The sequence below is a fragment of the Cimex lectularius genome, unplaced genomic scaffold (genome assembly GCF_000648675.2).
Source record: "Cimex lectularius strain Harlan isolate CLEC.00 unplaced genomic scaffold, Clec_2.1 scaffold63, whole genome shotgun sequence".
Taxonomy (NCBI): Eukaryota; Metazoa; Arthropoda; class Insecta; order Hemiptera; family Cimicidae; genus Cimex; species Cimex lectularius.
In genome coordinates this window covers 205669-233016 of record NW_019392694.1, presented here as the reverse complement: position 1 = coordinate 233016, position 27348 = coordinate 205669, and the positions used below count along the sequence as shown (strand labels likewise).

General features: G+C 33.4%; 1 protein-coding gene across 2 annotated transcripts in view; it reads right to left on the bottom strand.

Moving 5' to 3' along the window:
• Nucleotides 1-22523, bottom strand: part of LOC106673973 (neuroligin-4, Y-linked-like) — a 777726-nt gene extending 755203 nt beyond the window's left edge. Inside the window, exon 1 of one of the 2 annotated variants that reach the window (XM_024225970.1) lies at nucleotides 22344-22523. The gene's annotated coding sequence lies outside the window, so the exon portion shown is untranslated. The remainder of the gene's footprint in view (nucleotides 1-22343) is intronic. The other variant, XM_024225969.1, reaches the window with a different exon arrangement.
• Nucleotides 22524-27348: the final 4825 nt, after the last annotated feature.

Sequence of the window (27348 nt, the reverse complement as noted above, 5' to 3'; positions counted from 1 at the left end):
CGTTTAGTTAAATTGATATTTTATTTCAACAAAGCACAATCTCCCTTTTTCCAGGGTACCCTTCTAATTTTTAATATGGAGCGTGTATTTACCATGAAAATTAAAAAACAGATGTATTTTGAAAATAACATTTTTTTACAAATTGTCTTTTCTCTGAAAGGTTTCGGAAGCTATTAAGTTTTATTATCTCTGCTGACTGCTGGATACTTGAAAGTAAACGCGGAACGAGCTTAGAAGCAACACCACGGACAAAAGTTAATTTTGTACTTCATTTCCCCTCAGCAAAATTGTTTTAAAAGTCGGAGACGGTGGTAAAAACCCTGCACTGAAGGTGCAAAAGTCGGCAATCGTTATAAATAAACACAATAGCAGACAGAAATCATTGTTTAGATTATTTCTACACGATTAATTAGGTTTCACTACTGAGAAATTTGCTATTAGCTTTATATTAGATATTCTCAGGATTTACAATGAAAGCACCAAAAAGAACAACTTCAAATATTTTACCTAAAATAACTAAGAAACTCGGCTTAATGAACAGTCGAAGTTGACTCTTACCTTGAATTTATTGGGTGAGTCATGAAAAACATCAGTTTCACCCAAAATCTATTAGCAACCTAATCATCCTAGGCACCGGCGAAATTAGTTCAAAGTCGGTTCTAGTTCTTCGAACACAGACTAATTCATGGCTCCTCAAGAGCGTTCCTAGCATCAGCAAAGTTACCTTATTCAAAAAGTCAGGGGCATCAAAAACTCCCATGCAGATTCAAAAAGCCAGAACATCAAGCGCGACGGGATTCCAAAGAGTCAAAATTCAACCACTCCAACCTATCCTAGTAACATACAGAGGGATGAACAAGTTGGCCTGTCACGGATTTGGACCAAAATTGTTTGGGTGATTCTACAATCCAAAATACAGGACAAGAATCAGCCAGGTCTTGTTAATGGGCCTAGTTTTGCAAAAAAATGAAGGGAAAATCTTTTCGGTTTTTAATTATTTTCTTTCGCAGTACTACTTGCTCACTTCAACTAAGGAAATATATCATTTTACAGCATTTTTATTTGCTGCAGATTGCAATAAAAATACAGTAAACGCTATAGAATTTTATCAATAACCAAAAACTTTCTAAAAAGACAATATTTTTTAAATAAACTACTTCATAAATTTGTTTTCTTAAAAATAATAGGAACTTTCGTCATACCAGCTCTAAAGACCCCTAAAGTTAATTTTCTATTTGCATTTAAATTTAGCGATTTTTGACCCCTTACATTTTTCCGATTTTTAAGAAGGCTTTCTCGGAATATCAGATTGAAACGGCTATAATTCAAAAAGGCCAAACTGATTTTAACGTCAAACGTACCATTTGTAAGAAGAAAAACATACTTTTTATGTATCATAAATCATGTATGTACCATAAAAGTACATAAAAGATTTCTTACGGAATTACATAAAATAAGGAAATATTTATATCAGAACTATTCAGAAATCGTGAGATGCGGTCTGGTGGATGTAGGTTTCAGAAAAAATTTTCTTTATCGTGCCAACGTTTCGATCTTTATTGAGATCATCTTCAGGGCTCAAAGTGTTTGTCTTCTGTGTAATTTTGCATTCTTGCGTGTCGTGTTGAGAGGGCACTCTTGCACTTGCAATGTCAGTTAGGTCGTCGTAATTATCAGTCAAAAAATTAATTTACCCCCATTTCCGCGAAATTCGGTATCTAAGGGCTTTATTATGCTATAATCACGACAACTTCAAGGGTTAACAATTTTTTTATTTTCTTTGCTTACAGAATGTTTATTAAAATATGGAAAAAGCTATTTAGTTGATTTATCTTTTTAAATCATACCACATTAGAATATTCGGCGTCATACATTTTTTATCCTATCATAACCAACAATGAAATTAATACCAAAAAAAAATATTTTTTCATCCCTAAATAAAGATTTATGATAATTTAATTGCGACAAAAATTTGAATTAGAAAACAGCTTCATTAACCCGATTAGTTTGACAATAAAGTCAGTATGTAACGGTTTTATAATGCTAGAATTCCTATCCAAATTTTGACCATTTTCTGTCCGTTTTGCTTAAAAAATGGTTATTAAAATATGCAAAATAGCAGTATGGGAGGATAATAAATGAAATAAAATGGGTCAAAATCAATATAATTGAAATAATGATAAGTTCACTATTTTTCGTGTTCCGTTTGACTAATTAATATCATCCAATTAATTAAGGTTTCAAGTTGAGATAAAAAAGTCAGTGTCACGAGCGGGACTCAAAGTGGGGTTGAGTTAGGAAGTAGGTGTCCGAGTGGATCGAAGTCACGATAGCTCAAGTGGTAGAGCAGCGGCGTATCTAGCCGAAGGTCGTGGGTTCGAATCCCGTTCATGACACTCACTTTTTTATCTCAACTTAAAACCTTGATTAATTGAATAATAATGAGTTATCTTCTAAAATAAAAAAATTAAATTTAAATAAAATAACAGATACCTTTAAACAATATAAAACAAAATATAAACTCTTGACAAAAATAACTATGAGAGGAAATGAGGAAAGAGAAAATGAAGGAGAGGATCAACTTTCAGGCCTTTAAACGTCTGATACAAACTCTGCTAACCCAACTGCCTTGTTCTTATCTTATCACACCTTAGTAGCACGCCTCCCACCGTGTTATTATTTGATCCTTACAAGTACTATGTTGATTTATATTTGAAATCATCCTTCCGTGATCCGTCCATTTTGAAGGGGTTTTGATCCTTGATGATGGCTCAAGGATTCCTTCTTAACCCGCGGTCCACCTAGGATGACAACTAAGAGAAATGATAGCAAGGCTCATCTCTGTGCATGCGTTTCCGTATGTACATGCATGTCCAGATTTGAGCTGATATAAATCAGTCATCCCTAAGTAGCATTCATTCATTAGGATTTTGAACTGAAAAGTACACTTGGTGCATTGTCGAAAGAAATAAAAAAAATTATTTATTATCATTTAAAATTTATTATATATTTTTACATCTGCGTAAAAATAAAAATAATCTCCTACCATCTATGTTTTAAAACTTCAGGTAATTAATATAAATGCAAGTTCATTTTAAGTGGGGTTTTAAAGATAATGTTTTAAATGATGAGGAAATAGAAAATTAAGTAACATAAAATAAAAAGAAGTGTTTATTCGATAATTATTAGATATTTATGAATTTCATATAAAGATTTGGTATAGTCTAAACCCTTACAACGTTTCTGTCATGCCGAACTGTTGGTCCGTTTTATTTCATTTTTAATATATGTATGTTTCTGTAATTATTTCATTTGTACGATTACTTACTAGTACATTTTACAAATGTGATTACAAACCTTTTTTTACACGATAACAGCACTAACTCTAATGCTAGCGCTGCGCCCGGAAGAAACTTGCCATGTGAAACCAGCCTATGTTGGCGCTAAATGAGTGATTGAGAGGCAAGTAGGTTTGAGGCCGTTGTCGATTAAAGCGACGTGGGTGGGAATGTGTAGATAGGTTCGATCAGAAGGGTAAGGATGAATCGAGAGGTAAGGGTGAAACATTTCTAACGGGAATCACTTCGTTTACAAAAAAAAATGTGGTGGATAATGACGTTAGTGACAGAGTAATGAGGTTTGACGATTTGTCTGAAGGAAATAAACTATTAAACCTCATTTCTACATTTCGCTTTCCTTCATCATCGTCTTTAAAAATTAACGTTCAATATTGAATGCCACAGCTCAAACCCCACCCACAACATCCCCATTCTAGACTTTCTTTGCTTTAAATAAAACCGCCTATAATTAAAGAAAATTTCCCAGATTTACACAGTTCCCATTCTGTCACGATCATATCAAACAGAAGAATACAAATTCAAGTTTCATTACACTTCCACACAAAACCAATAGGACACCACAAGAATGGCACCGCACTTTATGTGATTATGATATACTTAATTAAAAATTTATATTTACAGGTACATACTTTCGAGTATACCTAGAACGCAGACTGACGTAGAGTCCCCACACAAAACATAGGAGACAACAGTCAAAAAATGATAGGAACAACTACTTAATCTTCTGAAACCGAAATCCAACTTGACCGTCAAAACTGAACTAACATTATTCAAGACTTCACTGCGGCCACTGTAGACAGAAAGTTGTGGAACTGTGGGTGTTCTGCCAAGCCATCCAACATCCGGCGCATCTAATCCGTCCAATCAAAAGTCCTCAGACAAATCGTCAAACTTCGTTACTATATTCAACTTCCCAATTCACAAAGATTTTTTTTTCGTAAACGAACTGATTCCCATCCGAAATGTTTCGCACTAACCTCTCGATGCATCCTTACCCTACAGCTCGAAGCTGTCTACACATTCCAACCCACGTCGTTTTAATCGACAACGGCCTCAGCCTGCTTGCCCCTCAATCTCTCATTTAGCGCCATCATAGGCTAGTTTCACATGGCAAGTTTCTTCCGGGTGCAGCGCTGGCATTAGCGTTAGTGTGTGATCGTATGAAAAAACGGTGTGTGATCACATTTGTAGTGCGGTGTGCGTAGTAAGTAAGAGTATAAATGAAATAATTACAAAAAACATGTATATTAAAAAAAATAAAACAGACCAACAGTTCGGCATGACAGGAACGTTGTACGGGTTTAGCCTATACTAAGGGGTGTTTAGAGATATTACTTTCACGAAAATAAATTTATGGCGTAGTTTACGTGAAAAATATTTTTTTTCAAAATTTTTGATTATTGATAAAATTCAATAGCTTTTACTGTATTTTATTGCTATCTACATAAAAATACTGTAAAATGATTGAGTAAGTAGAACGGCGAAATAAAAATATTAAAAAACGAAAATTTTCAACTTTCAAAATTTATTGCAAAACCAGGGCCATTAACAAGACCTGGCGAATACTTCTCCTATATTTTGGAGTGTGGAATCATTTATTATTTCAATTTATAATTAACTTTTTTAAATCTTTCTTTAAAAAACTGTATCCAGTTGTTCGACAAAAAGTCAACGATATAAGGTTGAAAGTTAAATGTAATCCATTTTATCAATCGATCTGTGAATTAACAATGCTATATATTCATCCGAATGTTTTATTTCTAACGTCAATGAACCCAATTTAAAAATATCCATTAATTTCATAGTCCGGTGATTAAATAGTTTAATTCTTTTGACAGAATTTATCGAATATTTTACATTAATAATAATAAATTTCTGAAAAATATCGTTAGACCTACATTTCAAAAAAATTAACTTCTTGTTTCAAGTAAACAGGTTTACATTTGAACAAGATTTAATTTATGTTTAATCAGGCCCTGATTATTTTGAAATATATCAACGAAAGTTTGGTATAAAACTAATGAATTATTCTTGTTGATAGCCTCGCTGTTCCTGGAAATCATTATTTGGAATGCAGGTTGATATCGTACGAGATTTTAATTATAGTACAATGTCTTGATATGCCTGTAGTAAGATCATTAGAATTATCGTAAATTTAAACTGATGCAACGAATTAGATGTTTTATTTCTAATTGATATTATTTCTTATAATGATAATGTAAAACTAATGAATGTACATTAGTTAATTACATCACTGTACTGAAATAAAAAATTCGGTAATTGATTATTCTTTTTTTGTATCTTCTAATAAAGTAGTTTAGATTATACTACCGCCTGAGAGGTTAAGTTACGATAAAAATGTTTGACGCTAATAATGGCTTAATGTAGGGTTAATAAATAATGATTATGAAAAATACTTCAAAAAATTTTCCTCAAATAAAGCGGGAGAGTTGATACAAGATCGAAATAAGCGACAATTTTTAATAAAAACAATTCAAATTATCAGGATTTTAGTTGTTCTCGACGGTAGTCAAAGAACATTGTTATGAAAATATATGCGTATTAAAGGAACAGCTTGAACTTTGTTTTTAACGTTGAAACCACAACGTATACGCGATAGAACCGCAGTAAAATGAAAAATGTGAAATTCGAATAAGAATAGGTTGAAACCAGATTTATTAATAGCCATATTTATTACAAAACAAAATTTACTAGTTTTGCGAGTTTCATTGTTAGAATTTTTCTAATTAGTCAATGCGTCCAGATGTGATAAGGAGAACAATGTGTTTCTCGCCCCGCACGGCCAAGATAAGTCGAACGGGAAAGTTAAAAGTGTGTAGGGTGTAATTGCCACCGGGTCTAACTCCATCAATTTCCCTGTTAAACGAATGGCGAACATCGATTATTTTATTTTGTCCTTTTTCCGCCTGGGTAGGGTAGGCCTTGGCTCGTCCCCTTTGACATCCTTAGATATTTACATAGTAAATACGACGTACAACCGCAAAGTGCATCTACAAATTACAGCTCTTTGTCATATTGATAATAAAAATGTGTAATAACAAAAGCGAAAAATCTTTCTAGACCAGCCGCCCAAATAGATCGCAACCGGGGTACATGAAGCATTGTCCAATGATTCGGCCAACACTGTTCCGCCACGCCAATCAGAAATGTATACGGCCTTTCCAAATAGCCTTAAAACGATGCGCAATTTTAATTAATCTCCCCACTTTTCAAAACGGATGAAGATAGGAAAATGAGGAGACTCACGCATGTCACCAAGGCCATTACCGAAATCCAGAAAAACTGAATAATCCTGTAAAAATTCATATAAATTGATTGCTAAATCCATTCATTTTGGTGGTCAACTTAACCTCCAAGTTTCTACCTCAAATTTAGCCGTCAACTTTATCAGTTGAAATTATACTCTATGAGAAACTGTAAAAAATGGTCGGCGTTCTGTGCCGAGGGCTGGTAGTTAGAGATAGTTAGTTTGTCACTCCTCCCAAGAAGACGTGGACTTTCCATTAAAGATATCTAGTTGTAAATATGGCTTTAATCCACTTCTTCAAGAACAGGAACTGCTATAAGCCCTATTAGGATAAAAAAAGGAAGAAGCTTTTCTCCTCTCTTGTCCGTTTATGTCTCATATGGGCTGTCGCCGATTACTTCAGTGAACATGGTTTAAGCCTAACAGCAAATGAAGAAAAAACTGTAAAATTATGATCATTAAGATGTCACGGAATTCTAGGAAAAAGTACATCGTGGAACCATATTTGTTCGAGAAATCACCGGAAAGAAGGTAAATTATTTTGGGTGTTAATTTATGTAACTTATTTTTGGGCCAAATTGTTAGTTAAAAATGCATGTAAATATAACTTTTATAAGATAAAATTACCACATGTGAATGGGGTCAAACATTTTTTATCATCTGGTCTATAAAAAAATTGATTATGAATTTTACGTTTATTATGCCTTTTACACCAATATTCACAGGGTGATAAATGAAACCCTCCTCCGTCCAATACTTCCTCCTTTCTGGAAATTCTCCACATAGGCTGAAGAAGCAATGGTCAAGGTCTTCAGTGGTGTGTATGTGTGTGCAGTGTGAGGGTGTCACCAGTGGCTGGCGTCTCCGATCACGTTTAATTATCATGTTAGACAAGGAATTATAAAATTTATATACTGTAACGCAAATTTTAGGTGTAAATAAAAACAAAAACAATAATATTGATATTAAGACAAAAATGTTTGTCATCATCAGTGCATATCTCGCTTTTCGTTTCTCAACCTTGCTTCGGCTTGGGAGCAAATCAGAACAACTTAAAAAATAAAGTCTTATATTTCGTGGTACCGTATGTTCCAAGTGGGATCTACAGGACTACCGGAACCGAAGACCGATGGCCAAATTTTTATTTAGGCCTCCTCAGGCAAAATTTTCAAATTGCAAAAAAAATTAATTTTAGTAAGGAAAATGTGAACAAAGTATAATTTAAACTTGTGTTAAATTTCAGAACGTTTATTTTTTTAATATAGTTGTATATTTTGAAATTTAAATGTATATTTCTAAATATTATGTTTCAAAACGAGCATAATCGATTAACTATAAAATAAACAATCAATGCTCAACAATGTTGGAGGCGATAATTAATTTTATAAAGTAAATAAAATTGTTACTAAGTTAAAATAGGAGTTTTTATCTTTATTACACTCTGTTGCACGATTTGAGGGTTTTTTACGTGTTTGCACATTGCACTGCATGAAAATCCGGTCATAAGTTATGATCGCAATACACAAGATGTTTACATGTTACCGACAAAAATTTCGTTAGAAGTAGTATCCGTTTATTCCTGAAGTGAAATCCTAGTTTTCAGGAAGTTTTGGGGCATCTTCCTCAAATTTGCGCCATCCCACCGCTCCATCGATAAAGGAAATGATTATTCCCTAAACATCCGGCCAAGCTGTAACGATATCCACGTCACCGCGCACTGTCACACTTGTCTGTACCAACTCACTTATCTCTTCTAATACTAAGCCACTCCTAGGGTGTATTACTTGGAGTTTGACAGTACCGCCAATTTTATTTTGGGAGACATTATAATTTAGGGTGCATACTCGTGTTAAACAACATGACATATTTTTTCTTAAGAACGTAACAAAGAATATGAGTTTTTAAATGTATATGTATGTGTATTAAATGTGTTATTTGTTGGTGTACATGGAAATTATTAGCGTGAACTTGGCTTAAACCAGCTCCGAGGGGTATAGAGTACTCTGGGGGCGTGAACGTGACCATACTTGTTGTTTGGGAAGAAAATCAGCATCATCGAAATATCCAGTACCACGACGTCGAACGCTTCCGGCTATTTCTCTGGCGGCATGCTTTTGCCAGTCTGGGAGTTTCAGCCGGCTGGGAAGGTTCCTGTCGCCTGCGGTATTCGGGAGAGTTCGTGTTATGTGTTTGTCTATTTTTGTTCATTAAATAGTAATTCAGCTTGATGTCCCATTACTACTGCTTTAACTTTATTACAAAAAAAAATACATCGAGAGACAAGCCTAGAATGAAAGAGGTCAATGAAAATCATCTTGTTAAGTTTTATAAATAAAATTTGATCACAATGAAATGAATGTAACATTGCCAAGTCAATTTGATCGAATTCTACATACAGCACTCAAATAGAACATTAGTAGGTTACAAATTAAGGTCAAACTTGATGTCGGTTCAAAACACTGATTATTGCGTTAGATTCTAGCTCAGAAGTGTTATAACACGCAAGTACGGACCCCACTTTTTTCTCATAAAACGTGGGGTCCGTATTTAAATTTTAACGACCTGGAAATCTTCAGTCACTTGTTTCATTTGGTGGGGGAAAGTTACAAAGAAGTATTGGCAATTATAATTAAACATTCAAATGAAATTTGTGTTTGTTGGAAGTTAATAAAAATGAAATTAATAAAAAAAAAAGATGAAAGCTAAAAAGTTTATTGCATCATAATTCAAATAAGACTGAATAAACCTTTTAAATTCCGTAAAAAGTAAATATCTAAAAATCATTTAGCCTTGTTTTGGATTGAGGATTAAGTGTGTTTACTAATTATATGCACAAGTTAAGACATAGCGTAAACAAATATATATTAGTAATAACAGTGAGACAAATAAAAAGCAGAATTTTTCTTTATCGAGAAAATGTTTTGCCTGACAGTGTATTTATAAACTGTATGACTGATTGGACATTCTAACTTTTTTTTTAAATGTTCAGGGAGAGAAAAAATTGCCGCCTTTTAATTTCCCTAGGTGGCTGTTCTTCGGATTTCCATAGAAGTGAAGACAGTTTTCTTCTACAGGAGAGAATTTTTGAAATGAAGTTAGGAATACAGGGATACGTCCTAGCAGCACTTGCACAATGCAATATCAACACGTTTCCTTATCCTTTGTCTTGTAAAGTAAAATTTTTCGCCTTTATTTCGTTCATCGTACATAATCGATGTTTTACTCCGGTTTACTAAAAGAAATATCGACGGAAATCCTTCATCGACTACAACAAATTACAGCCAAAGTGTAAACTTCCAGAAATTCAAGTTGGCAAAGAAAAACTCCTAACATTTAAATTCAGAAACAACAAATTCTTTGATTAAATAAATAAGTGGTCAAGTACTTTGGAGACTGCGTGGAGATGGCGATATAACGGTCTGTTGTTTGTGTACCACACCCTTGACATATATACATAAGTTGTTTTGCAACGATACGGATTTCGAGCCTTTTAGCTCATCATCAGGTTGTGGAAGTCCTTCAACCTGATGATGAGCTAAAAGGCTCGAAATCCGGATCGTTGCAAAACAACTTACTGTGAGTAGGAACTATCCTTTAAAAAAGTATTGAACACCACACTCACTCCATCATTTATCATTTCTATATACATAAGTTTGACAGACAGTCAACATGCGGACTATGATGATCGGGGACGATCTAACTACTGACGAAGGATTTTGGTACGTCGATACAATGAATGTTTTGTGTTAAATTGTAAGATGCCAGAAGGTAATGAAAAAAGAAAATTAATCAACTCTTTCACTCAAAATGCTATCTATCCACTCGAAAAGTACTAAACAAATGACACGCTTCAATTAGTGCCGACATACCTAACTTGTATCCTAAAGCCTACGATTTTGTAGGATAAGGGATGTATCTTTTATGAATGAGAGTATAAGGACAGGTCAGAAATTAACCAAATAAATGTATTGGGGTGATTAATTAATGCGTATTTAAGAATAAAAATTCGAGTAAATTAAAAACAGCTGTTAAATTCATGGCTGCCATGTTCGACCTACATCCTAACGGATAACAATGTGACTACATTTTCGATCTAACATCTAACATTGGCCCTGGCCTGTTAGATCGAGCAATCTTAGAAAGCCGATTCTTACAAGTCTACGTCATCATTTTTCTAGATCTAACAGGACCTAAAAGACTTGACAGGATTAACACAAAGATCGTGAATACCCCTATTCCCTTTTACTATTTTCAACACTAATTAAAATTATGATAGCACATGACAGTTTAGTACAAGACAAAATTTATGAAGAAATAATGTATATAATACTGAGCGGAAGGAAGTGATAAAAATAATTTTCTGACAATTTTGGGCTATTAAGAATATTCAGTTTACAAGGAATACAGCACCTAAAAAATCGAACATAGTCAACATAGCAGGTATATTTAGCGAAAACATAGCAGTGAAAAAGAAAAGCTGAACATTATTTATCTAAAATTACTAGTGTAATCCTAATGAAAAATCAAATGAAAACAGTTTTTATTAAATATATTATTAGTAAAACCGTTGCCAGTGTTTTTCGCTCCATATTTGGCTAACACTGATTCTAGCAGAGTGAGGCTGTTTAAATTAGTGCGTTAAAATGTTTTTGGAATGTAAATAAAGTATATTTTACTTAACTGATTTTTAGTAAAATGTATGTATATATATGTGTGTGGTGATTAGTGACCGTTAATCGATAATTATTCAGAAATCGTGAGATGCGGTCTGGTGTGATGTGGGTTTCAGAAAAACATTTTCTTTATCGTGTCAACGTTTCGATCTTTATTGAGATCATCTTCAGGGCCTGGGATTTACAAATTGCATTTTATAAATTCATTTTTTTCCACATCATAAATGTATTTGTTAAATGTAAACAATGTTTGTAAATCTCAGGCTCTGAAGTTGATCTCAATAAATATCAAAACGTTGACACCGTAAAGAAAATGTTTTTCCGAAACCGACATCACATTAGACCGCATCTCACGATTTCTGAATAATGTATGTATATAACTATTTATTTTATTATATTTGTATTCTTTTTTATTAACTTTATTACTACTATTTATTTTAAACTTTTTAATACTATTTTTTTTTCGTTATAAACTATGCATATTAGCCATGTGACAATTCATATATGTGTGTTCAAATTGGGGGGGGGTTTGTGAAAAAAGGGCCATAGGCGACGGTGGGAATCGAACCCACGACCGCGGCGTGAGAGTCTCTCATGCTAACCACTCGGCTACCGCGGTCTTAGTAATTTATGTTATGTAAAAACAATAGTTAAAATAGTATTGTGTGGTGATTAGTGACCGTTAATCGATAATTATTCAGAAATCGTGAGATGCGGTCTGGTGTGATGTAGGTTTCAGAAAAAACTTTCTTTATTGTGCCAACGTTTCCATCTTTATTGAGATCATCTTCAGGCCTCCAAGTGTTTGTCTTCTGTGTAATTGTGCCATTTTTGCGTGTCGTGTTGACAGTGCCGTTTTTTCTGTTTTTCTGAAACCTAGATCACACCAGACCGCATCTCTCGATTTCTGAATAATTAAAATAGTATGTTGAAAAGGTTTATAGCTAATAATTTAGTACGACCTATGAATGCAAGGGAGAGGAAAATTTCTTAGAAGCTCCCTCCCTGTACTGACTATAAACCGAGAGAAATTTAAAAGCGGCTCCATACATACAGAATTCGCCGTATGCCGAGCAAAGGTACGCCGAATCCCGACTAATAGGATGGATGCTCGGTTCGTCAAGAGCGGGTCTGGTGTATAATAAATGGTTCAGTGATACCATCCACCGTCTCCTGTTCTTACGCTTTTTTTCAATTAGTTTGTATCCACTGCACATTTTTGCCATTACTAACCGCAGCTGTTCAATTACAGTTTCTCTATTGTCCATCACAAGCGGTAGTAAGTTGAGGACTCGCACGACACTTGGCATATACATATTCGCTGTTACTTACAACAACTAGGAGGTATACAACCCCCCCATGTCTGTATACGTAAGCACGCTATTTGGCAAATGCCAAGAAGAAGAAGAACATCTTTAGATCTGGCAACACTTCGACGGCAATCGGCATTTGGCGAATACCGCATGACTAAAACGCGTTAGCCATTGTTGTTCTTATGTACACTCTTTTTATTGTGATATTTGTATAAAAAAGTCTAATCATTTCACAGTTGGAAAGGTGAACAAGAAAGTGAAAAGCTGTTCAGTGTTAACATGAAATTTAAAAATTTAATATTATATACTTCTGCCAAAAATCAGTAACTACAAAAATGTGTGTCTTGTTTTCATATACATATTTGATTTTAANGTGTGTGTGTGTTAGATTGGCCAAAATTAAATATATATGTTAGAATGTCCAAAATTAAATATGTATAATATATCTTTTTGTAGAGACAAAGGTACAATAAAGTGCCGAAAGCTAGACAAAGATTTAAAATTAAAAATGTCTTTCTTAGACCACATCTCTGATCAAAGCTAAGAGAATATTATCTGCGTAAGTTGGTCGTTAAATCGTCAAAACAAAGTGGATTTTATTCAGTTGTATTGTATCATTAACATATTTTTAATATAATATCATATACAATTATTGTATATTTTATTAAGTAACTGTCCTTTTGGGTTATAGATCACTATGTCTGTGTAATGACCAGAGGAGATACAACTATAATATATAATTACATATAATATATATAATAACGGTACATAAACATCACTCTCCCCCCGTTAATTACATCATAAATTTATTTTAATCATTAATATAGTTTACGAATAGCAATCAATTTTAAAATAACTATTTGGCATAGCCATGGGTAGCATCCTAGGCCTGATACTGGCAGACATAATTATTACACATCTATTAAATACAGTCATACCACAACTTCCTTTCACATTACCCTTCCTCAATAAATATGTAGATGATATATTAACAGCAGTTCCCACAGATCAAATTCAATCTACATTAGATACATTTAATAACTCACCCACACCTACAATTTACACATGAAATCGAAAAAAAATACCATTTTTAGATACACTCGTTATAAAACATCGATGGCACATTAACCACAGATTGGTATCAAAAACCAAGATCGCTACCTCAACTTTACATCACACCATCCTCTTGAAACAATAATAAACACGGCCAAAGGGCTACTTCAGAGAATTATTACCCTAAACCATGAATAATTTCACCACAAGAACATAAAGATGTACAAACATATTCTCCGTAACAACCACTACTCTACACACATAATCAACAGAATAATCAACAACTACAACTCAAACCTAACACTATCCACTATTACTAATAATATCACATCAAATCTATCAAATACAGACAAAATTAAACACATTTCTCTTTTCTGTTAACTTTAAAAAAGTTTTTAAAAACTATAAAACAATTCACACACTTCTATCCAAAATTAAAGATCCCTCACCAGTAACCAATAAATCTAACGTAATTTACAAAATCAGTTGTTTAAATTGGCCGGCAACGTACATCGGTATTACATCCCAATATCTGGATAAGAGTGTAACGCAAAATCTATGGTTGCAAAAATGCCCAACAAAATCCTACAGCACTCGCTGCTACCCACCATTTTGAAACCAACAAAATTTCGACTTCAACAATCTTAAAATATCACACACAGAACAAAACAAACATAAACGTAGCTTGTTATAAAAGGTTTACATCGACAGAGATAAACATAGCATCAACTACAGAACAGGCACATGTAAACTGTCGCAGCTACGCCAATATCATTAATCAAATACAATATCGATAACATACATATATCATCATCACATCACCAAAACATATTATATATCATGTAAAACAATCATTACATTCCACAGATCAAAAATTTCTACATAGTCTAATTCTTCAACAAATTGGCTTTCCTTTCCCTAATTATCCTCGTCTATATAATCCGGAAAGGATAATCAGGCCAAACCATTACCCATTTTTCCCATTTTCGGCTCCTTTTTCATTCTTCATTTTCTAGCCATACTTCCTTCTCGACCCCTTCAAAATCCAACATATATAGACGTAAAACATCAACATCTCACTGCCACTCTCAACATGACACACAAGAATGATATCTACACAGAAACAAACACTTCGAGTGCGAACAAATACTTTGATTGAATCTAAATTTCTAGCATTGCATAAATTTATTTTTTTCATTTCAGTCTATATGTGTTAGTAAAATTTGAGCAATATTTATAAATCCCAGGCCCTGAAGATGATCTTTATAAAGATCGAAACGTTGGCACGATAAAGAAAATGTTTTTCTAAAACCTACGTCACACCAGACCACATCTCACGCTTTCCAAATAATCAATAATCATTACTGTTTATTTATATATTATTTTAGTAGTTTTTCAGCTCATTTTTTAAGTGATCACTTTGATATTAATATCTACTTCCCTTTTCCGTAACCTACGGCCGTTTTTGATTTCTACAGATTTTGCAATTAAAATCAAACAGTTGACAAATCGTTCATGAAAATATGAACTTTAAATCAGGGACGATTCTGAATAAACCTTAAAAAAAATTAATATTAAGTTTTGATTAGACGTTCGTTAAAATAGTAGTGATCCTAATTATTTAAATTAAATGTAATTTTTAACTAAGTTCTTCCTTGAGATGGAAAAGTTTGTGTCATGAACGGTATACAAACCCATGGCCTTCAGCTAATACACCTCTGCTCTAACCACTTGTAGTATCGTGACGTATTGTTAAGTGATACTAATATTGAAATTTCTCGGTACGAAATTTATATAATGTAATAAAATTATCGTATTACCAATTTAATGAAAATATTGACTTACGTATCGTTATAGCATCTATATTATAAAACTTGTCGCACCCTCAATATAATCCTGTAACTGCTAGTCAAATCAAAGTACCAAACGGTTTTACAAGATATCGTTAATTTTTTGTAAAATTTAAATATAACTGAAGAACAGTGTAATAGCGCGTGCGTATATAATTATCTTCTATGTAGAGTTAGATTATAGATCGATTTATTAATAAATAACATTTTACCCAAATTATAATTGTTGATATATTCATGTAATAATGAAGTAACAATATTGGATATCCTCCTGATCACAACCACTACATATCTTCATCCAGAGAGATGGTTGAGCTTCAATTCGCAGCTGCGGGAACATGGCTCAAAACGTTGCATTAAAAAGATCAACTAAACCTTGGCCATTTAGAATTGACAAGCAATTGCAAATGACAAAAAAACCGTTTAAAGCAGACTGTTAGAAAGAGATCACAGTTAATGTTGACTATATCCGGTATATAGATGACATCATAGTTCTAAGAGGTGATGTATTTATGGAAATATACCAACGTCTAAAATTCACATAAAACTTGGGCAATATGTCGATGTCTTTCAAGCGGCGACAGAGGCTATTACACATTGACCGAGATAGATCGATTGTTCGAAAATCTGGAAAATACCGAAAAAAGAATAGCCAACTCGGACTGCCAGACAGCACTAAAATAACTTACTACCCCTTAAACTCATATAGCCATATAAATTAAGTAGGCACTAAAATTACACTGGAAGCAACAAGAAGGACTATATATTGAACAAAGAAAGTTCAATCAGGACAGGTATCAGCCCTGGACCTTTTAACAGAATAACAAATTGCTAAAAACATAGATCCATCAGACACTGGTTTCAGAATAAGTCATTGGTTCAATTAGTATGTCAAGCAAGCAGAGGTACGATCTGTCAAACCAATTTATAATATACTTCTTGTACCATTATCCATTAAAAAACCATGGGCTTTGCCGGGATTAGATTGCATTCTAAGACAAAACCATGCAAAAAAGTTCATTGAAAGATCATCGCAGAAACTAACGGCACGACCAATAAACCAGTCTAAGAACTGATTTTTTGGACTAGAATGCTGAATGTATATGGCAGATTCCGTACATATACTTTATTATTTTGTGTCTGTTTTATTAACAGTAAATCAATAAAATACATACGTTTATAATTTAAACGAAAAATAAAATAAAATACAAGTTTCCCTATATAGCACAGTAATAAACCGTCTAGCATATTTCAAGATTTGGATCAGCAGACACAAGCCTACGCAGATATTGCCAGGAAGAAGATGTAATTGTTACAAATTACTTTATTGTTGCAGGCTGAGATCCCTCCTCCTGTGAGTGAGAAATCAAGCTCTGAAGCATTCACATCTGAGCCCGTAACAAAACTTCGGGATCCACTAGAAAACCTAAAACTTAATAACAGACATTGCAAAACTGACCAACAGTAGGTCCGCAAGCATGAAAAACGGCTTCCTCTTTTAACCTCAAAAAATAAATGTGAAAATGGCCACATAAATTAATAATTAAAAAAACCTAATTTGATTTGATTCAGTTCTAGGTTTTTAATTGTTATCTCTCCACTGATGTTGAGATGTAACAACATCACTAAAAGGATACCCACAGAATTGGATAAAAGAGCAAACTAGAAATAATTTATCCGTGGTCTGACACCATCTGGTGGTAGGATTCAATACAAGTTTATAAATATTAATAATATAGTATTTTAGTCTTATTTAACAATGCTGTTAATTTGAAAAGCTATATGACTTCAATTAAAAAATGACGGATCATACACAACAAATTCCTCAATGAAAACCTCTGCAATTTAGTGAATCCAACAAAGGACTTTTTGTGTTTTCAACAAATCTTTGTGCGATGTTACCCACCTGAGAATGAAGGAAAGAGAATCAGGACCGGCTGTCTAAGTAAATATTTTGACTACGTCTAATTGACTTCGCTTCAGTAAATATATTAACAGAAATAACAGAATTTGAGAACTAGTAAGATGAGGTTGAGATGGGAAGTTAGTGTCCGAGCGGATCGAAGTCACGATAGCTCAAGTGGTAGAGTAGCGGCGTATTTAGCCGAAGACCAAGGGTTCGAATCCTGCTCGTTACACTGACTTTGTTATCTCAACCAATACCATTCATTAATATGAATTAATTGAAAAATGTTAATGGTCAACCGGCCTACGAACTGTAATGGATTTATTAGTAAGACTGTTGATACTTTCCTTAGATATGTCTTTAAAAAATTGTTTTAAAATTACCGAATAGCAAATAAATGTTCGTCTCTCTAGCGTATATAACAAGAACCAACTGCCATTTACAAATAATTGTCAAGATAATAGCTATCATAAATTCTCACATAGTTGTGTATGGTTTTGATATGTTTAACTTTTTTTTATCATTTGATGGAGGTTTTTTTCTCTAGACTATAGGCGAATGGTATAACAATTTATATATAATTAATTGTAGTATATACTTAGTTTGTATTCAGTTAAGTATTTGATAAATAAATCTAAAAATGTATTTGACAGCTTAGCACAAAGTTACCTATTGTTAGAAAAGTAAAACAATGGGAAGATGCATTGTAGTGAGAAATATGGTCTAAACTTTAATGGACCCTGGCAATGTGCTGTGAGTCAATCTAACCAAACATTTTGTTGTATTAAAAAAACCGTAACCTTCCTTGCATATTATGATAATTTGGACTAAGAATGTTTAAACTTTGAAAAATAGAAGTTAGTTAAAATTTACTGAATTCAAAAATTATATTTCAGGAGCGAGCGCCTTTTACCAACTTAGTATTCGCCTGTAAACTATTTCATACCTCTTTTACATGATTTTAACATAAAGATATACTAAAAATATATTAATTTGAATAATGATAATATTAAGTTGAACTTGAAGATAACATCCAAGAAGAAGGATATATATTATTCTTAAAACTTGCTTACATTTAATTTGTGGAGCCTAATTTTTATTTAGACATTTTCATCCTTTACGTTGGCAAATTCTTTATGCTATTTTGTACGATTAAATAAGGGAAAATTATGCCATTACTATGTGCCCACAATTCCTTACTTTTCACTTATGCTGAAATTTTATAAATACTGTATCGATGTTAGTGATTTTTAATCCATGATATAGTGTCCCTACTCCATCAATCCTACAACTATTTTTCCACTCCTAACACCGCTAATATTATTGGCTATAAAATATCATTTTTTCTACAAGTCGAAAATATTATTCATAGTATAACATTTGTAATATATATTTTTGTCATCGACCTGTACATTTATTGTAAAACATATTTTTCATAAGACTGTTCAATACACTATTTTCATTCAGTGACTTGATATTTACACGTTTTTAACAGCCAATTCTCACAAATATGATGGGTGAAATGCTATTAAAAAAAGAGAGTTAAATTGGTTGAAAAAATGGTTAATTTGGATCAAAAAATTATTAATTTGGAAAAAAATGGAAAAATTTGTTATCAAAATGGGTTAATTTTGTTATCAAAAGAATTAATTTGGCTCAGGGTGCCGGTGTTTTTGAAAAAAGCCCATTTATACGTATGTCGGGTTCGAATGCAGGGCCGCTGGGTTCGAACCCGGGACCTTTACCATACAATGATGAGCCCAGTGTCAACGCCTAAATCGTTGCGGCCACCATAAGTCATTAAGTGATTTTTTCAGTAAAAACGAAACAATTATTTATTGCAAAATGGAAAAAAATAGGCTCGGTCAAATAAATAATTAAATATAGAAGAGACAGGAATGCAGTCGACATGATTAAATTATAGCCGTCATCAAATGTTGAAGAATTCCTCCCCAACTGCCAAGGGCTAATCTCTGTTCTCTAAAGGTATAATATTTACATTCAATAATGACAGCACATAAGGAACAATAAGACCAAATAACACTGCAGTCGTTCAAAGGAAATTATATTGTATTATTGTTTTGACAGTTGTTTTAATTTTTTTATGATTAGTTGTGAGTCTTGCAGATTAGAAGTACGATTTTGTTTCATACAGAAAGCCCACTTAAAATTAAAAATGATCAAAAAATGAAAAAAATAACTTATCAGAAATAGTTTTATACAAATTTTCCACACGATGGTTTTTCTTCCATATTTCAACAATATTTATTCCACATCATGATATACTTGACAAGAAACGCAGGCATTCTACACGAATTGAATATCCTCTCAAATATCTTCTCGAAAAACTCCACGACATGATTTAATTACATTAAAAGAATTACAAAATTTTCTGGGAGAAATTTCTATTACTTTACGTCCATATGAAAGTTGTATTCACGGCCTCATATTTTATGTTGATATGGAAGTTCTCAACAATTAAAATGATTTATAAGTCAAATAAACTGTCTGTTCTTTCAGGTTCGTATAGGCCCATTAGTCTCCTTTCTATCCTTGCCAAAGTACTAGAAAAAATTCTCCGACGATTATGCCTATAACTGAAAATTTCATTATTATTCCAGATCATCAGTTTGGAATTCGCTCATTTCACTCAACGGTTCAACAAATTGCATCGTGTTGCAGACAATATCGCTTCTTCCCTCGAAGAAAAACAGCATTGATTTGGTGTCTTTCTGGATTTAGAATAGACTTTCGATCGAGTCTGGCACCGGGACTGGTTTTGAAAACTGAACAACATCCTCCCTCATGCATACTATCTCTAACTAAGATCTCATCTGTTGGACCGATTTTGCCTAGTCCGCCAAGGTCTTGCCAAAATACCAGAAAAACTACTTCTCCAACGATTATTGCCTAAAACTAAAAATTCCAATATTATTCCAGACTCAAATTTTGCATCGTGTTGCTAAGAAAATCGCTTCATCCCTTGAACAAAAACAGGATAGCGTGGTCGTCCTTCTCGATTTAAAATAGGCCTTTGATCGAGTCTTCACTCTCTCTTGCTTTGAAAACTGAATATCCTCCCTCATATGTACTATCTAATACTGAGATTTTATCTGATAGTACGATTTTGCCTAGTTCGACAGCGAACTGAATTCTCACCTTATACTGGCACTAGGGCGGGTATTCCGGGTGTTCCTCAGGGATGCACACTTGGCCTATTTCTATTTCCAATATATACTGCAGATATTCCTACACATTTCAACACCTATATTCGCTGGTCATATAGAGATTCTTATACGTAATTCGGACCCCTCAAATAACTCTCAACACATACATCAACCTCTGAATGAATTAACAGTATGATTCACAAAGTCTAGATAAATCTAAGAAAAAGCGTCCAGATAAATTATACTCGCCTTTAAAGTCACCGCTTTGCAATGAGTATATATAGAAGCCCCTTTCCTACCACTGACTTTGCATTTTATCTTAAACTTTTCATGGATAAACGACTCAGTTGGAATCCCAACATATGACTGAATAAGATCATAAACTTCCTATGTTATAGATTATTAAAAAGTCTACTTGATTCACGATAGAAATTAGACACTGACAATAAACTTTTAAATTTACAAAGCAACAATAAAACCTCTCTTGGCATACAAATGGGGGATCAAACAAGGATTCGAAATCCCAACGTATCCAATCAATTCTGTCTAACATTAGTAATTTTTTTATAAATGCTCCTTTTCAGGTTTCAAAATACACTATCCACACACATCCCGTTTGCACATGACCTCGTGAAAACCCTCTATAAAAATTTTAACAATCATTAAGCATCCACAACAATCTTGCAGAAAAATAATCCCTTCCAAGGCTACCATAAAATACTTCAAGATGATTGAAGCGAAAGTGGTCCCGAGACATTCTCAGTGAATGACCAATGGCGAGGTTTCAGTTCGAAGTAGAGAGTTGTCATTGGGGAACTGCTCCACAAATTACTCTATTACCAAAAATCGAAAATATTTACTTAATACAATATTTTAAGTTGTAAACAACAAAGAATGTAATGAAAAAATAAAAAAATGATGTTTTGTACACACGCGAATAACAATCATGTAATTCTTACTATTATTCTAAATAATAACTAAGGATAAATACGATGAAATAATCAGAATTGATCAAGGTTAAGAAATAATAATTGAAGACAGGAATGGTGGAAGGTTTCACATAGGAAAATGGAACTTTTCTGTGAGAACACAAGTGGCAAATTTTTAAAACTCGTTATGCCCACATCAAGTACTTCATTCCGCTTTTAACCAACGATAAAAGTTTTGAACTAGCACTGCTTCAGCACACCGCCCTTTTGACGGTTCTTTATTTCATTTGATCCCATGACAGTGCTCTATTCCAATTGTCATAATGATAAATGATCGTATAACAATGAAATCGGTCTGTACATTAGAGGTTGTGTGCTGCCCAAAAGGGCAAAAACCACAGTTAATGACGTCAATAGGGCTTACAATCGGTAGGCAGGTACTGCAAGCTTACTCTGCATAGGATGAAACATTAATAATATAAAGGAAGAATATAATATTTAAAAAAAGTAGGAAACCGAAATGAAATTTAAGACAAGTAAGTATATAACGATATAAAACTGTTTGAAAACCTGAATGGCCAGGCAGTTCGTAAAACAATGAAAAAAATATTTAGTTAATTTAAAAATAATTTAAGTGTTCAATTTATTCTATATCCGTTGCTGATTACTTATTTTTTCAATTAGTCTCTTTCTTAAATATCTAATATTCTGCGTCTAAATTAAATAATAATTATTTTAAATAAATAAACGTATAAAAATCGGTTTTAAGAGTATTTTCTCAACGTTTCTGACTAATTTTATCTCGTAAAATTTGCAATTGTTAACCATTTAATGCACCTGTCGGTCCGATGTCGTGATGACAAGAAGAAGCAGGCGTCCACAGATCACACAGTTCACTCACTCGCGTTTTCACAGGATTTCAATATCGTGGGAACAATACGATTTTACTGAAATGATCACAGGGATCGCGGAGCGGCTCGGACGGGTGAGATCCACCTTCGGCCAAGTTGGCTTCACTTCTGCGGGCGCGGGGGTGGTCGATTGTTGCGCGCGCAAACCCTCCCGCCCCCGCCCGCCGACAGGACCTTAATTTTAATATGAATGTACCTTGCAATAAGCTTGATGTACTCGTTTTAACGTGGGCCGCGTTCCCGGATCCGTCTTACGGACGTGCAAGCGTCTACTGCGTTGATTCCGTTTTCAGTGGAATAAAACTTCCGTATAAATATCAGAACTCATAGAGTTCTCTTTCCGCAAAACAATGTCATACGCCTCTACAGATATCTTTCTTGGATTACAAATGCCTCCATACATATAAATCTTGGATTACTTACTACTTATTACATAGAATGTACCTCGCCCTGTAAGAGCTATTGTATTCCCTGTGCTGTAACCTACAGTACACTGGTGAGTTCTAATTCAACAAAGCATTTTATGTCCAGATGCATTTCACCGCTTGTCCGTACCCCCTCTGAATTTAGGCTCAAAAGGCTATAATCTTTAACAAGAATATTTCAGCCCCGAACGCATGGAGTTTAACATAAACACCACATCCCCTCGAGTAGTTTAATAGATACTCCACATTCTTTTTGACATATATATTGTAAATAACTACTTATACTCTAACTATTGTACTTCAGGGGTACTTGAAATTACGCAATCGTGGCTCTTGTTCACGTTCAGGCTTATAAACACATTCTCATGAAACAGGTAAAACATCTAAACTATGGTTAGTATATATACAGTAATTTCCCAATTTAACAAAACTTCTATAATTAAACATAGATTAATAAAATCTTTGATGACACACCTTTTAACAATACCTGAATGATTTTCAGAGAACAGTGATTGTTTTCTCTCTTTTTCAACATGTTTGTTCAACGCGATATTCTTTTTCTTCGTAATAAAGGCAAAATCAGCAATGTTGCTTGTTCCTAATTTTTAGTGTTGTTATATATTTCATTCCATAACATTTCAGTGAAAATTCTCGCTTGTATGTTCCTTATTATATAGAATTATATTTCTGAAAATAATCTAGAGGGTAGTTTTTATTAAACAAGACATCTGTATTGACGTTCATCCCTCATTTAACATTATTCAATAAAAATGTTACAATTTAATGATGTTAAAAATAAATTTACTAAAATTTACTGTTCTAGTTTAAAAAAAATATACTCAGATTTGTCATTGCTTACCTAAGTGAAATATTATTACTTATTAAATATTAAAATATTATTACTTACTTTGTTTTATTAACTTTGTATTCGAAATTTCAAAGATAATTTGAATAGCGATTTTGTAAATTGATCTGAAAATCGTTAAGTCTTACCTCGTTCATGAACCATGTTGACCCTCGAGATATACACTATATTCTATAAAATATGGAAAGAAGTGCCAATAAAATAAAAAAATTGTTCACAATCTGTTATCTACTTGGTTTATTTATAAGAGATATTTATTTTTTATTTTTTTTATTTTTTTATTTTTTCAAAAACACCGTCACAGCAAGCAATAATTCTGATGTCAAAGCATTTCGGAGGTACGATCTGTAAGAACTAAGAGCTTGCAGTACGAGCGAAGAGCAGCTGGAGGGGCAAACGGGGTAAATCACTTGCCAAGGACTGAGTGGTGGTATGTATAAAATCCAAAATTGAGCGGTAATCGCCGAAGAGTTGGTATCAGATTGGTGGGGATGTAGTAACTCTTTTTTCAGAGTGGTTCGTTGCACGCTCAGTAAAGTGAGTTAACTCTTTTGATCAGCTCGCGAGCGGAGCCCCATCTCTAGTTTGAAACTAATAATATGATTTCATATACTTTGTCATTGTGTAACAGTGTATCTTGGAAAATTAAATCAGTATAACTTCTTCTATTTGAGAGAGTTACAAAAGAGATTAATATTTGATGGGACGTCCTCTTTTAACAGCAATAACGCGTAAAAAATATTTTGCACGTTTTGTATGGTATGCGTATGATTTAGAGAGGAGAGAAACCAAAGAATTAAAGCGTTCCAGTTCCAGCGTGCCTGGTAAGAAAGCTTAAAATGTTAATTATTTATTATTTATACAAATTATGAAACTTTCATATGAATGTGAAGAGACAAATATCACATCAAAATCATTACAACTGTTGATTAAGGATAACTCAGTGTTAAGTATTGTGTAATGTTGAGTTAAAAGTTTTAATAATAACGCATTACAATGGAGTTGGATTGATTTATGTTTCGCCTGTTATTTTTGAAATAACTGTGCTATGTATTCGTATGCATAGCCTTAGTCTTTATTCTAAACAGCAAAAAGCTATTGCATTAATTACCACAAATGGCACAGCATTAATACCGGGAAAGACACAAAAGTGTCCTTTTGGTTTAGGAATCCTGTCGCTCACTTACTTTATGGAAATACTAACGACATGCAAAAATCTTGTCTTAAATGTGCAAAGATATTAAAATTCTTTCTTTTACATTTCGACCGATACATTTCAATGTGTACAGTGATCAAAACGCTTCAAGTCAATATCACCTCCAACTTTGCTCGGACAGATTTGCAATTTGGAACAATCAGATGAATAAGTTTTTCCTACGGCCGATGGGATTATGTCGGATAGGATGGCTCGTTCAATATCGAGATAAAGCTTACACATAACACATTAAACAATTCTAATTTTTATTACTTCCCACAAATCGCTAGAAGGAATGTTCTATGTTCACCCAAATCCCAAGTAAATCTCATTACAAAATTTATCTGTTCAGTTATTTAATTAGACATGGGTTATTGAAAACTGATTTTTTTCATAGAGGGTGGTATTTCTTAGGAGAATATTAGTTTTAGCGTTGTTTTTATAACTGAGCCAGATTTATCTGATAATTAGATTTAATTGTAAAAAAATCAATAATTTTTACTTTTATTAGAATGTTAATTATATAGCTTTACATGATTTATTTTTTATCGAGAACGACAGAATTGATTAACAATTGTCTTTAGCACAAGAAAATTCCATTGGCTTGGTTTTTAGACCATTTATTGGTATTGATTTTTTAATTAATTAATTTTTTAGTAAAAGGTAGGAGTTAATGTTAATTAAAAAGTGGTTGATTTAAGAAAACCGTTTATAATACATGATATAATAAACTAATCATACTTATTGCCATAAAGTTTACTTTAATTCTAATACCTATAATAAATGTATAAGAGTTTTTGTACTATAGATATAGAAGTTATCCTGTGTAATAAAGCTTTATAAAACTCATTCTCTTCCCCGGAAGATAATAAAAGATGAATAAATCAAAATTTTCTATAATTAAACTAATTACGCCTCGATTGTGGAAACAATAGAAATGTGTAAAAGACTTTTAATTTCGAATACAATTTAAATGACACCACGTGCTGTAAAAGAAGAAAAATGGACCCGAATTAATATTTATTCATATTATTCACCGGACAACAGCCCTCGTTTTATATTTATGCTCGGCTTGACCTCTAGAAACTTAAATGAAACAGAACAATGAAATTTGAAATTTTAACACGTACGAACCCAAAATAGAAAAAAAGCAACAACAATTAATAAACAAAAATAACAAAAATGAGTGATTAATTTTAATTATCCTGTTAACCGTTAGAGTAAAATTCCAGAAAACACAGTTACAAATGAAAAGTGTGCAGAAAATTAGTGTATTACATATATTTACTGCTAATTATTTACATAATTTTCGGTTAAAATATAATAGGAACTGTTTTCTAGATGAGAAAATGTTTGTTGATGCATTGTCACGTGTCACGTAAGTTGAAAGGCCTGCATAATGCCTGAATCATGAAATGGACAGGAACAAACCTCTATCGCTCGTATCACCAACGATCTAACCCAACCTTGACCCACCTAAATTATTCGTCGATCAAATTTCGGCCGAGCCGGTGGAAAATTAACGTTGCCAATTTGTAAAATGCATTTATTTTATTGACACGTATGTACGTCAGGCAACAAATTCAAAATCTTCTTTTTTATTCTAAGTATAATTCACTAGTTTGGTGGTCCGCTTCATCAATATATATCTTTCAATTAATTAAGATTTTTTGTTGAGATAAAAAAGTCAGTGTCACGAGCGGGATTCGAACCCACGATCATCGGCTAGATACGCCGCTGCTCTACCATTTGAGCTATCGTGACCTCGATCCACTCGGACACTAACTTCTCATCTCATCCCCACATTGCTGAAATGTTTATACAGCACCTGATGACATAATAGGAAATGCTAATTAAGTCTTTAAACGACTTATATTTTTGATAACATTTTGAACAAATTAGCTGTGCCATTTACACATAGATTAACTACATAAGCTAGCCCAAATATATCTAAGGTTAAAAATAGGTTTATACAAAAATTTAATTTAATTTTTAACTTTAGCTGTTACGCCTGTTACTGAGTTCACCATCTCGATTTTGGGACCCCCCCAAAAAAAAATCTTAGTTTCAACGTTAGGGGTCGCAAAATTTCCAATGTTGTGTATGGTGTACCTCTACCGAGTCAGTAACCATTACTAACCTAGGAGATAGTGATGAAAGTCATCCAGTAAGGTTGGACGCCTGGATCGGGAGCTGAAGCAGGGAAGGCCGCGCAAAACGTTGGCGGACTTGTGGGAGCAGACAAGACAAAAGCGGGCATGGAAGGCGAGCGAGACATGAGCGATGAGAGAGAATGCCAAATAAAGGAAAAACGAGGAAACCAGAGATGTCCTGCTTTTTCAGAGTCGGAAACTCCTTCCTCATCCTGGGCAGAACGATAGAAACAGAGAACACCCTGGCAGAATCCAGGAGGCCGGACTACGTGACGATGCTC